Source organism: Mastomys coucha, unplaced genomic scaffold (genome assembly GCF_008632895.1).
Source record: "Mastomys coucha isolate ucsf_1 unplaced genomic scaffold, UCSF_Mcou_1 pScaffold13, whole genome shotgun sequence".
In the NCBI taxonomy this organism is placed as follows: Eukaryota; Metazoa; Chordata; class Mammalia; order Rodentia; family Muridae; genus Mastomys; species Mastomys coucha.
Genome location: NW_022196895.1, coordinates 5,208,801 through 5,220,054, shown reverse-complemented (window position 1 = coordinate 5,220,054; position 11,254 = coordinate 5,208,801). Strand labels below are relative to the sequence as shown.

The 11,254-nt window shown below is 41.2% G+C and overlaps 1 non-coding gene across 1 annotated transcript; it reads right to left on the bottom strand.

Moving 5' to 3' along the window:
* Positions 1-486: 486 nt before the first annotated feature.
* LOC116087842 lies at positions 487-589 on the bottom strand. Its single transcript, XR_004117642.1, has one exon. It is a non-coding gene; the product is annotated as a U6 spliceosomal RNA (small nuclear RNA).
* Between the last annotated feature and the right edge of the window lie 10,665 nt (positions 590-11,254).

Here is an 11,254-nt window from a genome sequence, read left to right as displayed (position 1 = left end):
TTACCCTCACCTAATGTCTTTGCCACCTCCAAGCAGAACCATTTTTCATTGAAACAGCTGATGAATGACTACATGGATAGACCATCTTAATAAACACACTATTTCTTAAATGAATGTAACCTGTTCCCTGTGGACTGAGAATGAAGACAATCACTCCAATCAAATAGCTTTAACCCTAGCAGGAAATCTGTATTCAAAAATCAAGCCTACAATTCATTCCTTGGGTCAGCAAAACTGTCAACTTAGCCTAGCTATTATGGAGGTAAAATCCTTTGGTGATGTGAGGGTCATTGAAGTACAGCCTTACAACGAACTCCTGTGTCTTTTATATAGACTGCCAGCAGAAGGTGTGGTCTTATTTCAGAAGATCTGGATTAAAGTTTGTTCTTCCTAACTCAAAAATCTGGATTAGAAGTGTTAAGACCCACTTCAAATTCTCTCTCTCTCTCTCTCTCTCTCTCTCTCTCTCTCTCTCTCTCTCTCTCTTTAAATATGGAACGCTTCATGAATTTGTGTGTCATTTTTGCACAGGGGCCATGTTAATCTTCTATCGTTCCAATTTTAGTAGATGTGCTGCCGAAGCAAGCACTCAAATGATTTATTTAAAAAAAGAAATATCCCTCACAGGTATGCCTAAACATTTGGGTTTTCAATAATTCCAGATGTGGTCAAACTGACAACTAAGAATAGTCATCACACAGGGAATTGTGAACTCTCACTCCATCTCACTGTGAATGTTAGCACTCAAGCTTAGTACTATATTGACTGAGCCATCTGCATAGCTTCATTTTAGCATGCTTTTGGTGGGTTGCCTGAATTATCTCTTACTCATCCACGGTTTCTTGTTTGTTTGTTTTGTTTTGTCTAATTTCTGAAGCTATCTCAGATACATTGAAAGCCAAAGATATTTCTAAACTGGACTACTGATGAGGTACCTTTAAAGACATCATCTGTGACTTTTCTCAATGTCCATATGCTTTTTTTCTGTAGTAGCCAGCTGACAAGGAAAGTGGGTTCCTGAAAGGAAAGCTGTGGCTTAGTGGGGGGACTTCGAGAGAAGGATGAGACCAAGACAGTTTCTGATTGAGGTCCAATGTTTACTATGTGTCTGAGCTTAGAAGGGGGGGGGACACATCCCCCATTGTGCCAGGATCTTGTTGCCTTGTCCATATCTTGTTGCTTTGTCAGGAACTTGTCAGGAAAACAGACTCAGCTACTCAGCAGGTAGTGGCTCCTTTCAGGAAGCTGCAGATGTGGCGGGAAATAGACTTCACCTAGGTAAGAAGGCTCCACCCTTGGTGTGCTAGCTGACTGTGGCAAAGACAAGGTCTGGTTCAGCCTGCTCAAGGCTGAGGGTGGGGCACATTTTTTCACTGAGAAGAAAGAGCTGCTGATGCTTTTATTTTTGTGATGCTTGCTGTTAGTGTCTTAGTTTTTCTGTGTTCTCTTATTGTTTATAGTTTCTGCAAAAATAACTCAAAATAATCACATAAAAGCTTGTCATATTTTTTTAATGTTAACAGAAATAGACTTGATAACAATGTGCTGGGCATTTGCTTATAAATTCTCAAATCTAAACTTTATTGTTAATAAACTCCAGGATGGTCTCCATCTTAGGTTCAGATTTTCCAAATAGGAGGGAGATCATATTGTGTCTTATACAAAAGAGAAAAGCACCAAGAAGGAATGAATTGTGAGGTGGGAGGAGTGGGATCCCACTTCAGTGGGATCATGCTGTGGCATCTCTTCCTCATGAAGTACCTGCCATACAACAGATATACTATGGGATATAGCTTATTTAGGACTTGGGAACTAGAGTTGAAAGGGAGGATGGGGGGAGGGGGTAGCGGCCAGGAATACATGGACAGAGAGAGAGGTTGGGGAAAGGAAGAAAGGTGAAAAGGTGTCAGGGAGAGAAGGAAGAGCAGAGTAAGAGGAGTAAGGAACTAAGGAGGAGCAGGCAGTCCTTTTAGAGAGAGGAGTAAGGGAGTAGGGAGGAACAGACATTCCCTTTAGAGAGAGGAGTAAGAGGGTAAGCAGGGAGCAGGCATCCCCTTTAGAGTAAGTCAGATAACTATTGGACAGAGTCTAGAAGGAATGCTAACATTCCTCCATTTTGGTTTAAATTTTGAAGAAAGGAAAAAATGAGAAAGAGGTGATGGTGAAGCAAGAGTAGGGGTGACGTGGCTCTGGAAACCCTAAGAAAATGGGCATGAGGATGTTGGTTCAGTCTTAGGAGAGTTGGCTGTTTCCTTGTTGTCCATGGTTTGTAGAACCATCTGTGGATAGGAAGAAGAAGATCCAGTAGAAACATCTGTCTGTGAGAGTAGACTGGAGCATCTGTGGGTTGTTTCTCTAGAGCTTTCCTGGATGTAGACTTTGAGTAAATGCATGGATTTGACAAGATGCTGAAACACACACACACAGGCATTAGAGGTAGAGAATAAAGTTAAGTACTTTGGGAAGAAAAAAATTTTTTCCTTAGAATACTTTTGAAACCATTAGGTCTTGGTGGTTGGGTGAGGGAGGTCCCAATCCCAGGGAACAGGATAGGAATCCCACCCTCTGGGATAGGTAGCAAGTGGGAATTTAAGCTGTTGATTGGCAGGTGTACTTATTGGGATGGAGTATATTTGGTCCACGAGAGGTAGATCTGAGTGGCTTTCCTGGGGCTTATTAAGTGTATAAAAGAGATAAATTAGTTAACAACTTGAACAGACTTTAAGGTGAACTAAGGAAGAAAAAAAAACTTTTGTGGAGCAGAAGGAGTAAGAAAGGCTTTCTTCTTCTGTCTAGGGGACTGAATAGTAGAATGGGAAACATTTTTAAGTTTACATTTGAAGGACAATTTAAGGAAACTCAAAACCTTGACTTTGTGAATATGATAGTTAATCATATAAATTTACCATGAGAAACTCCTTAATTTTATAATTAAAAGACAACCAAAGGAAAATTACATTTTAGTATGATAGGTGATAGTGTAAGTTTAGCATGAGAAACACTTTAAGTATGTAGTTAAAAGGCAACCAAAGGAAACTTAAAAGTTGAACTTGTAGATACAATAAAAGTTAGATCATATAGAGCAATGTCTTATTAGGGTATAGGCTAATTTATAAGAACTCGATTGGTTAATGTTAGTACAATCACATAGCAAGGAGAGGAAATATAAAGCATTTAGTCACTGGAAACTGAGTTTAGATAAGGAAGTAACAAAAGGCTTACATCTGAACTTGTATATCCTTTATTATTAATCCTGTGAACAAGGGAAAATCTGTCTGTCTTTAACTTTTTTACTGTTTAAAAATCATGATTTAGACATACCAGAAGAGGGCATCTGATCTCATTACAGATGGTTGTGAGCCACCATGGAGTTGCTGGGATTTGAACTCAGGACCTCTGGAAGAGTAGTCAGTGCCACTTCAGTTAAAAGTCCTGAGTTCAAATCCCAGCAACCACATGGTAGCTCACAACCATCTGTAATGGGATGACATGCCTTCTTCTGGTGTATCTGAAGACAGGGACAGTGTACTCACGTAAGACCCCCAGAGCTGGGAAGACCCTCACTCAAGTCTTGGGATGACACAACCACCCAAAAACTCACGAGAGACTGATCTTGATGCAATGGCATGAGGTTTATTCAGGGGGAGGAGGGGAAGCCAGTATACTGGGAACGAGCTCATAACCCTCGCAGGAGCAGAGGAACTCGACCCTGAGCACAAGAAGTGAGGGGTATTTAAAGGGAAAAACCACAAAGTAGGGGGTAAGGGGATTACCAAGGAAACATAAAAAACAGTAGAAAATTCTAAAGGGCCACAACCCCTGATTGAGTCAGGGTCATAAGGAAAACATCTTGCACACTCATTATTCACAAGAGTGTTGTTTGATCAATGCTACTCACTTTATGGCTGACCATTCCCTGGAACCACCCAGATGGCTCATATCCTGCTTTTTTGTTCTTGGACCTAACTGGGGGGGCCTTTGTGGCCAACAGGTTCCTGAAACTGGCTAGTCTACATTCTTGGTTCCTTACAGAGATTTTCCATGCCCTTTTAGGTAAAGGTTATACATTATAAATTCCTACTGATATATTTCTATTAAATGCTCTTATTTTAAAATTCTAAAATTCTTAATAAATAAATAAATAAATCTTTTTTTAAAAAAATCATTATTTACCAAGGTATGATGAAATGAAAACCTTATCTTAATTGGAAAGTGGTTTTGACAAGCTGTACTACTAAAGACAGTGAACTGGGGACTGCCCATAACAAAAATGGCAGATGGTCCATGGCACTGAAGCTATGGCCAGCTATGCGACTGCCCTTAGCTAAAATGGTGCTGAAGCCATAGCATAGGAAAACCTTATCTGGCCACAATAAAGATGGGGCTTCAATTCAAGTGTTATATCTTAAAATGGAACAGTCGAAATGTGGCTGTGTGTCTTTGAATGGAATGGTAGAAATGTGACAGAGACAAACATAAAGACAGGAGCAGTATGAGGGGTGAGGTATAACTTTGGCAGTGGCTGTAGGAGAGCAAGCGTGCTGGGCAGAGAGCAGTGCCTGAATCAGCATTCTCTTTGTCTCCTAGCAACTCAGCTCCAGTAAAGCATGCCTTGTGCGCTGGAGAGGCTAGAGAACCAGTGCGAGTGACTCCAGGCTGAAGGGTGGTATGCAGGATGGGGTGAGAGAAAGCATGCCTGGGAGTGGTTAAAGTGTGCCTGGAGCTATGAGTGAAGACTAGCTACTGCCACAGCAGTGACATCAAAGTCAAGGGGTTTGGGGAACCAGGAGCAGAGAGCAACAAGATGGGGGTGAGGGCAGTCTACAATGGCTGGCAAGTTGTAAAAGCCATGTAGAGTTATTGGTCTATGAATAATGGAACGAAATTTATCCTTTGAATTAGACTGGAAGGCATGGCAGTGAAGACATAATGCTAATGATCTGTAGGTTCTGGCCTCTTAAAGACAAATGTGGTAGCAAGAAATTACAGCTAGACCGTTTACCAGGTCATTACGTGGTGAACTTGGGACAGATCTCAGGACCAGTGCCCTGAACAAGGATTCACCCAGACCCAAGGTTTCACAGCAGCGAGAAAAAGAACCTGCTTAAAGAAGACAGGAAAGGTCTCACCCAAGGGAAAGTGTAATAGTGTAAGACTATCGAGCCTTAGCTTACTGGAGACCCCCTGGGTGAACCACATGAAGCCTGAATCAATGCAAAAAGCAAGAGGAACTTATTGTTCCAGTGAACTGGGGTCATACCAGACCCAAAGGAGAGGTCAACCAACAAGTGTGGTGGCCCCACACTTGTTCAGTGAGCTTTTATACAGTTTCAGAGAAGCAGCCATTAGGCACAATGTGATTGGCAGAACAGTGTGACTTTTTAAACTGATTGGTCTTCAGGGAATGAGGTAGTAAGGACTTCCCTTGTCTGAAGGTAGGCAATGGTCTGTACTGCAGAATGTGCTCCCACCTGAAGGTTGGTTCTAACCCTGTGGTTTGAGGAATGTTAATTAGCCTCTCCCTTCCAGAGGGGCAAGCGTTCCATGACCTTCTCAAAGTTCCTGAGATGACCTTTTCACTAGAACAAAGGGTCATAGTCAAAAAGACTGTGAATATCTCAACCCTCAAAGACTCTAAGATAGCTATGAGCTCAACAGCCCTCAATTGTGATCGGGGGACATTTATGCTGACCAATGAGGGAAGGGAGCTTACTAATTCACCAGTGTTTGAATGGATAGATCTAGCAAGCAATCTGATATGGCTGGAATTCCATGTGGCAGCAGATGTGAACCTAAAGTTTCTAATCCAAGGCAGTAGCTAGCCTTCACTCATAGTTCCAGGCACACTTTAACCACTCCCCAGGCATGCTTTCTCCCACCCCATCCTGCATACCACCCTTCAGCCTGGAGTCACTCACACTGGTTTTCTAGCCTCTCCAATATGGATAGATCTAGCAAGCAATCTGATATGGTTGGAATTCCATGTGGCAGCAGATGTGAACCTGGAAGTTTATAAATCCAAGTCTTACATTATCAATGTGTTTTATATAAAGAAGGAGCACCAAGTATGTGTTTTGGTAGAGGCACCAGTACCTCAGCAGGCCCATGATCTTTTACCATCTTATTCTCTGCCCATTCTCTCCCTGCCCCTTCTCCTTGTTCTCCCTCCTGTTCCCTCTTTCTCTCCATGTATTCCTGGCTGGCCTTCCTTCTCTTCTCTTCTCTTCTCTCCTCTCCTCTCCTCTCTTCTTCTCTTCTCCCTTCTCTCTTCTCCTCTGCTCTTCCCTCACCTCTTTCCTCTCTCTCTGTCTCTCTCTGTCTCTCTGTCTCTCTCCCTTTCTCTCCTCCCATGCCAACTTCACTTCCCATCCCCTAAATAAACTCTGTTCCATACTATACCAATCATATTGCTGGTACCTCATGGGAAGAAATGCCTCAGCATGGGCCTGCAGAGGAAGCCCCTTCCACCTTACTATACCTGGCTCTTTTTTATAAAACACAACAGATCATATCTCTGTTAAATCCCTGGATTCTTAACTGTCTAATCCACCATCAAGTTTTATCTATTCTGCCTTCCCACAAAGCATCTAAACATTTATAAATTCCATAAGCTAAAAGTTAATTGATCATTTTATAAGAAAGAGCCCTGAACATTTTTTTTTTTACATTTTAAGCCGTTATCAGTACCAATATCAACCATAAACAAATTAACTTTCCATTAGCTTAGCCCAATTAAGTTTGATAAACTAATGCATTCACTTGTCTCCCATATCTGTTGGTTTCATATGGCTTTTATCAGAGGCTTTGTTAACCTTGGGGTTATTTAGATATGTTTCTGGTTACTGGGCTCAGATCAGTATTTATTGAACTTTATAGTGGCATCTAGTTTTAGTGTTTTAAAATACTGTGCTGGTGTAATTAAAATCCTGACAAAGATCACATTGCTGGGTATTGGTTAAAATCCAAAGAACTTAATACTTATTTAATACTTAAAATGCTTAGTATTTTAAAATATATTTATTGTTTTTAAATGTTAGGTTTTGATCTTCATATGAGATGGGAGGGTAAGTGTGGAAACTAGAGTGGCATTCCTTCCCCGTTTTATGATCTCATATTAACCTAGAGCACAGTGTGTTCAATTAGATTTTGCTGTCTGGACAGCAAGGTCCAGGAATTTACATCTTTCTCTCCAAATGGGATTCCAAGCATTCACCACCATGTCTGGCACTTTTACATGGGTTCTGATTAGCTCTCCAGCCAAAGTTTGGATCTTTCTGACCTTGTGTTAAATTCTGACTAAAAGATAGGGATAGTTCTGTGGAGGTTCACTGTGGTAACACAGTTTACTGTGTCTGCTTTAATACATCATGTATCACTTGATGTTGAACTCAGTGAGTTATAAGACAAAGGTTCTTGAAAGGAGCATGGAAGTACAGCACAGTCAATAGCAATCAACTTTGCAACGATTTGGGACCAGTCCCTGTATATTATAGGGATCTTTGAGCATGGATTCAAAATCTCAAAGATAAGGTAGCTATTGATAAACCATAACCTAAAGTGTGAATATCAGCATAAAAACCTGAGTCCTTTGTGGCTAGCTACTGTTTTTTTATGTAGCACTTATGCTTTGATGTGTGCACTGCAACACACATATTCTAGACATTCTAGAAAGTCCAATTTTGTAGGTAACTTAAGAAGCCAGTATATTGTATCTGGGAATGGGAATATTACATTCAAGTTTCTCTAGTCTAAATGAAAATCAAGAATACAGATTTCTGTGGAGTCAACCTCCCTGCTCCAGTCAGATTTCAAAAGTTAAAATTCTTGTAACCCAAAGAAGGTAAATCATATGTCTTTTTAAAAAGAAGTATATAGTTGTTTTGATGAAATCTTTGAAATGTCTGTTGTAAATAACATGCTTAGTGGTTCTCATGTGATTTCTCTCTGCTTCACCAACTCTTGCATCTACATAAGTTTCTTTATTGACCACTTACATTTGTTTATGAATTTGGTTGTAAATATTAACCATTTTGTAATATATTGTCAGTAGAAAAGTTTGGAGCCAGTGAGGTAGCTTAGCAAGTAAACCCACATGATGAAAGAAGAGAACTGACTCCTACAAGATATTCTTGGATCCTCATATGTGTATTGTAGCACTACTGTAGCTCCCATAAAATAAATGTAAAGACAAAACTATAAAAAACAAAAACTAGTAATAATACATGATTTACCACTTTGCTGAGCTCACTTTTATAGATCATAGTACACCAATCACATAGCTACCCCAAATACAAAAGGTACTTAATAACCCCAGAGAACACAGAGAAAATATCCTCGTGGGGCAGTGGGCTGTTCTGGCAGCCTGGGTCCAGTTGAGTTACAGGCCTGGAACCCCGGAGCACCCAATGAACAGAGCAATCTTTTTCACAAGTGACAGCAAGAGTTCGGTGGTAGCTCCTGGGACCTTGGCTCAGGTTTCAGCCCCAAATTCCTACGACAGCCCCAGAAGGAGAGGTGTGTAATATTGGTCAAGCCCTCCTAAATGCAAATAAAGATTCTCAGCCCAAACCAATGAGAGATAACTGTTGTCAAAATCTGAATGACCCCCAAAACTGTATATATATGTATACATATAAGGGAAGTAAAAGCACGTGAAAGATCTACTCCATTGTCTGAGCCTTTTGTTCTAAGAGCTGTAACATTTGAGAAGAAGTCTGCTCTCCTGAAATGCAACCTGAAGCTGCGCTGCACGCCTCACTGGCTAATCAGCCTGTCTGCCCAGCTGACTGACTCAGTGCAGGTCAGCACGGAGAAAAGGAGTTGCCTGGAAGATGTGGCAGAGACAACTCCACCCATGCTCCCTTGATTCCCTTCACTAGGACTCCTGCACCAAGCCGGGCCAGAGATCTCCATGGAAAGCCTCCAGCATTCAGGTCCATATATCCTAAGTTTGGTGATAAAGTTAGTAAAATCCGCCATGCTGCTTATGCATTGCTTGAAACACACACTTCAGATCAATGTTGAGATAAAGCATCAAACCCATCACTAAACTATAATGTCATCTCAGCCAAAAAATGTGTTCTACCTTTCATACCTCCCACATACTAAAGATCAGCAAAGAAGAGCAAGTGAGAGATCCTCTCTAATTCCAAGATGGTTTGGGGATGTCAGGGCTGTTTTCTACTCTGTCTGCCTCTTAATAATGGCAACAGAACATAAAAGCAATACCGACAGCAAGAAGTGTTGCAGTTCCCTCTCCATGCTGTGTTAAAGGATTTACTATTATGCGGCTTTACACTTCATGGGTGTATGCTTGTATGTGTATGTATGTGACCCTCTAGAACTGTACTTGATTGGAATCACCATTGCCACAGAACTCCTGGTAGGAGGATATGTGGTCAGTAATACTTTAGTTTAACCCCTATGAGGTACATGCTCTTCACATTTGCTTTTTTGCTATTTCCAATATTTTTGGTATCTGTATTTTACATATCATAGACAGTGACTTTGATGTTAGAAACACTACAGCAAACATGAATTCCCATAAAAATATTATGTTTACCTTCTAAAGGGGAAAATGAGAAACATCAAAAAGAAAGAGGGAGAGTGGATGGAAAATAAATTTAAGGAATAAACATGAGCTCTAGAGAGGGAACCAAAATGATTGATGGTATAAAATGAAACTGAAGACTTCGTGGATCACCACTGAGAAGATGAAATATGGCCAAGAACCCAAGGTATCAGAGTGGATTACCACATGAATATTTGAGGGAAGAGTATGCTCTAACTGAGGGAGGGGTATACTCTAAGCATGAAGACGTGACAGAGCTTGAGGAGTGGCCCAGTGTACTTTTAGGCCAAGGGTTTACAGGGACAAGCATAAGGCAACACAAGATGGCCAGAAATATCACAAAAGTCAAAATATAGAGGACTTTACAGAACATTGTGGAAGATGTGGCTTTTCCTTGACTTTCATGTCAAACTTTGAAAAGTTTCTGTGAATGGCAAATATTTAGTCCCCAAAGAATAAGATTTTCTGTCACAACAGGTAGGTTCCCAGAGCTTCATGATAAACCTTCCCCTCTTCCCTTCTCCACTGCTGTAGCTTCTCAGTTGAAGCATTCCCTCCAGAACTAAGGAAGGAGACTCCTAAAACTCACGAAACTTAAGAAGCTCAGAAAACTGCAAGAATCACAAGGCCTACCTCAAGGTTAAATTTATTTATTTGTTTGTTTGTTTGTTCATTCATTCATCCACCCATCCATTCATTCATTTATTTACTTTACATGCCACGTGCAGCTCTCCCACAGTCCTCTTTTCACATGCTCCTTCCCCCAACTCCCTTAACCTCTGAGAAGGGGAAGTCCCCCCTCCCAATAAAAATCCACCCTAGCACATCAAGTCACTGCAGGACTAGGTACATCCTCCTCCCATTGAGGCCAGGCAAGGCAGTCCAGTTAAAGGAAAAGGATATACAGGCAGGCAGCAGAGTCAGGGTAAGCTCCCTCCAGTTGTTGGGGGACCTGCTTGAAGACTAAGAAGCATATTTGTTACTTATGTTCGGGGGACCTAGGTCAAGCCCTTGTATGCTCTTTGGTTGATGGTTCCATCTTTGGAAACCCTCAAGGGTTCATGTTAGTTGACTCTGATGGTCTTTTTGTAGATTCCCAACATCAATAAAAATAGTAAATAGTTGCTCAAAGGAGAGGGGACTGGCTGCTGGTGGTCCTGTAAGCTGAACCCCAGGGATGCAGTTTCCATGAGCTGTTACCAAGCATCTCAGTGATGTGGCTGCCTTTGAGTCATCCCTGCTCCATAAGTTATCCCAGTAAGCCTGCTCATTCACTGAGCTACACTGGAGTGGATATACTCTGGCTCAGTGCTCACCACCCTGTTGGCAGTGGACAGATGCTTGTGTACATTTCCATGGGAAAAGTCACACAATGGCATGCCACCAAACCCACAAGACAGATTTGGGGTGGTGTTTCTGCTTCTTTCTGCTGCAGAACAGAGGCCTTTTCCTCCATCCCAGCATAGAACAAGTGAAGGCCCTGATAGATATAAGTGTTGTTGACAAGTGTCCACAGAGAACTAGGGAACAGCTCTCAACTGTGGAAGGTAGTTTTCAACACATGAAATTTCAGAAATTGTTCAAAGGCTTATTTGAATGTTTCAATAATTATTCAATTGACCAGTGACTTTAAAATGTGTTACTATGAGCTTGAATTTGCAACTACATTCCTACAAGAAATCT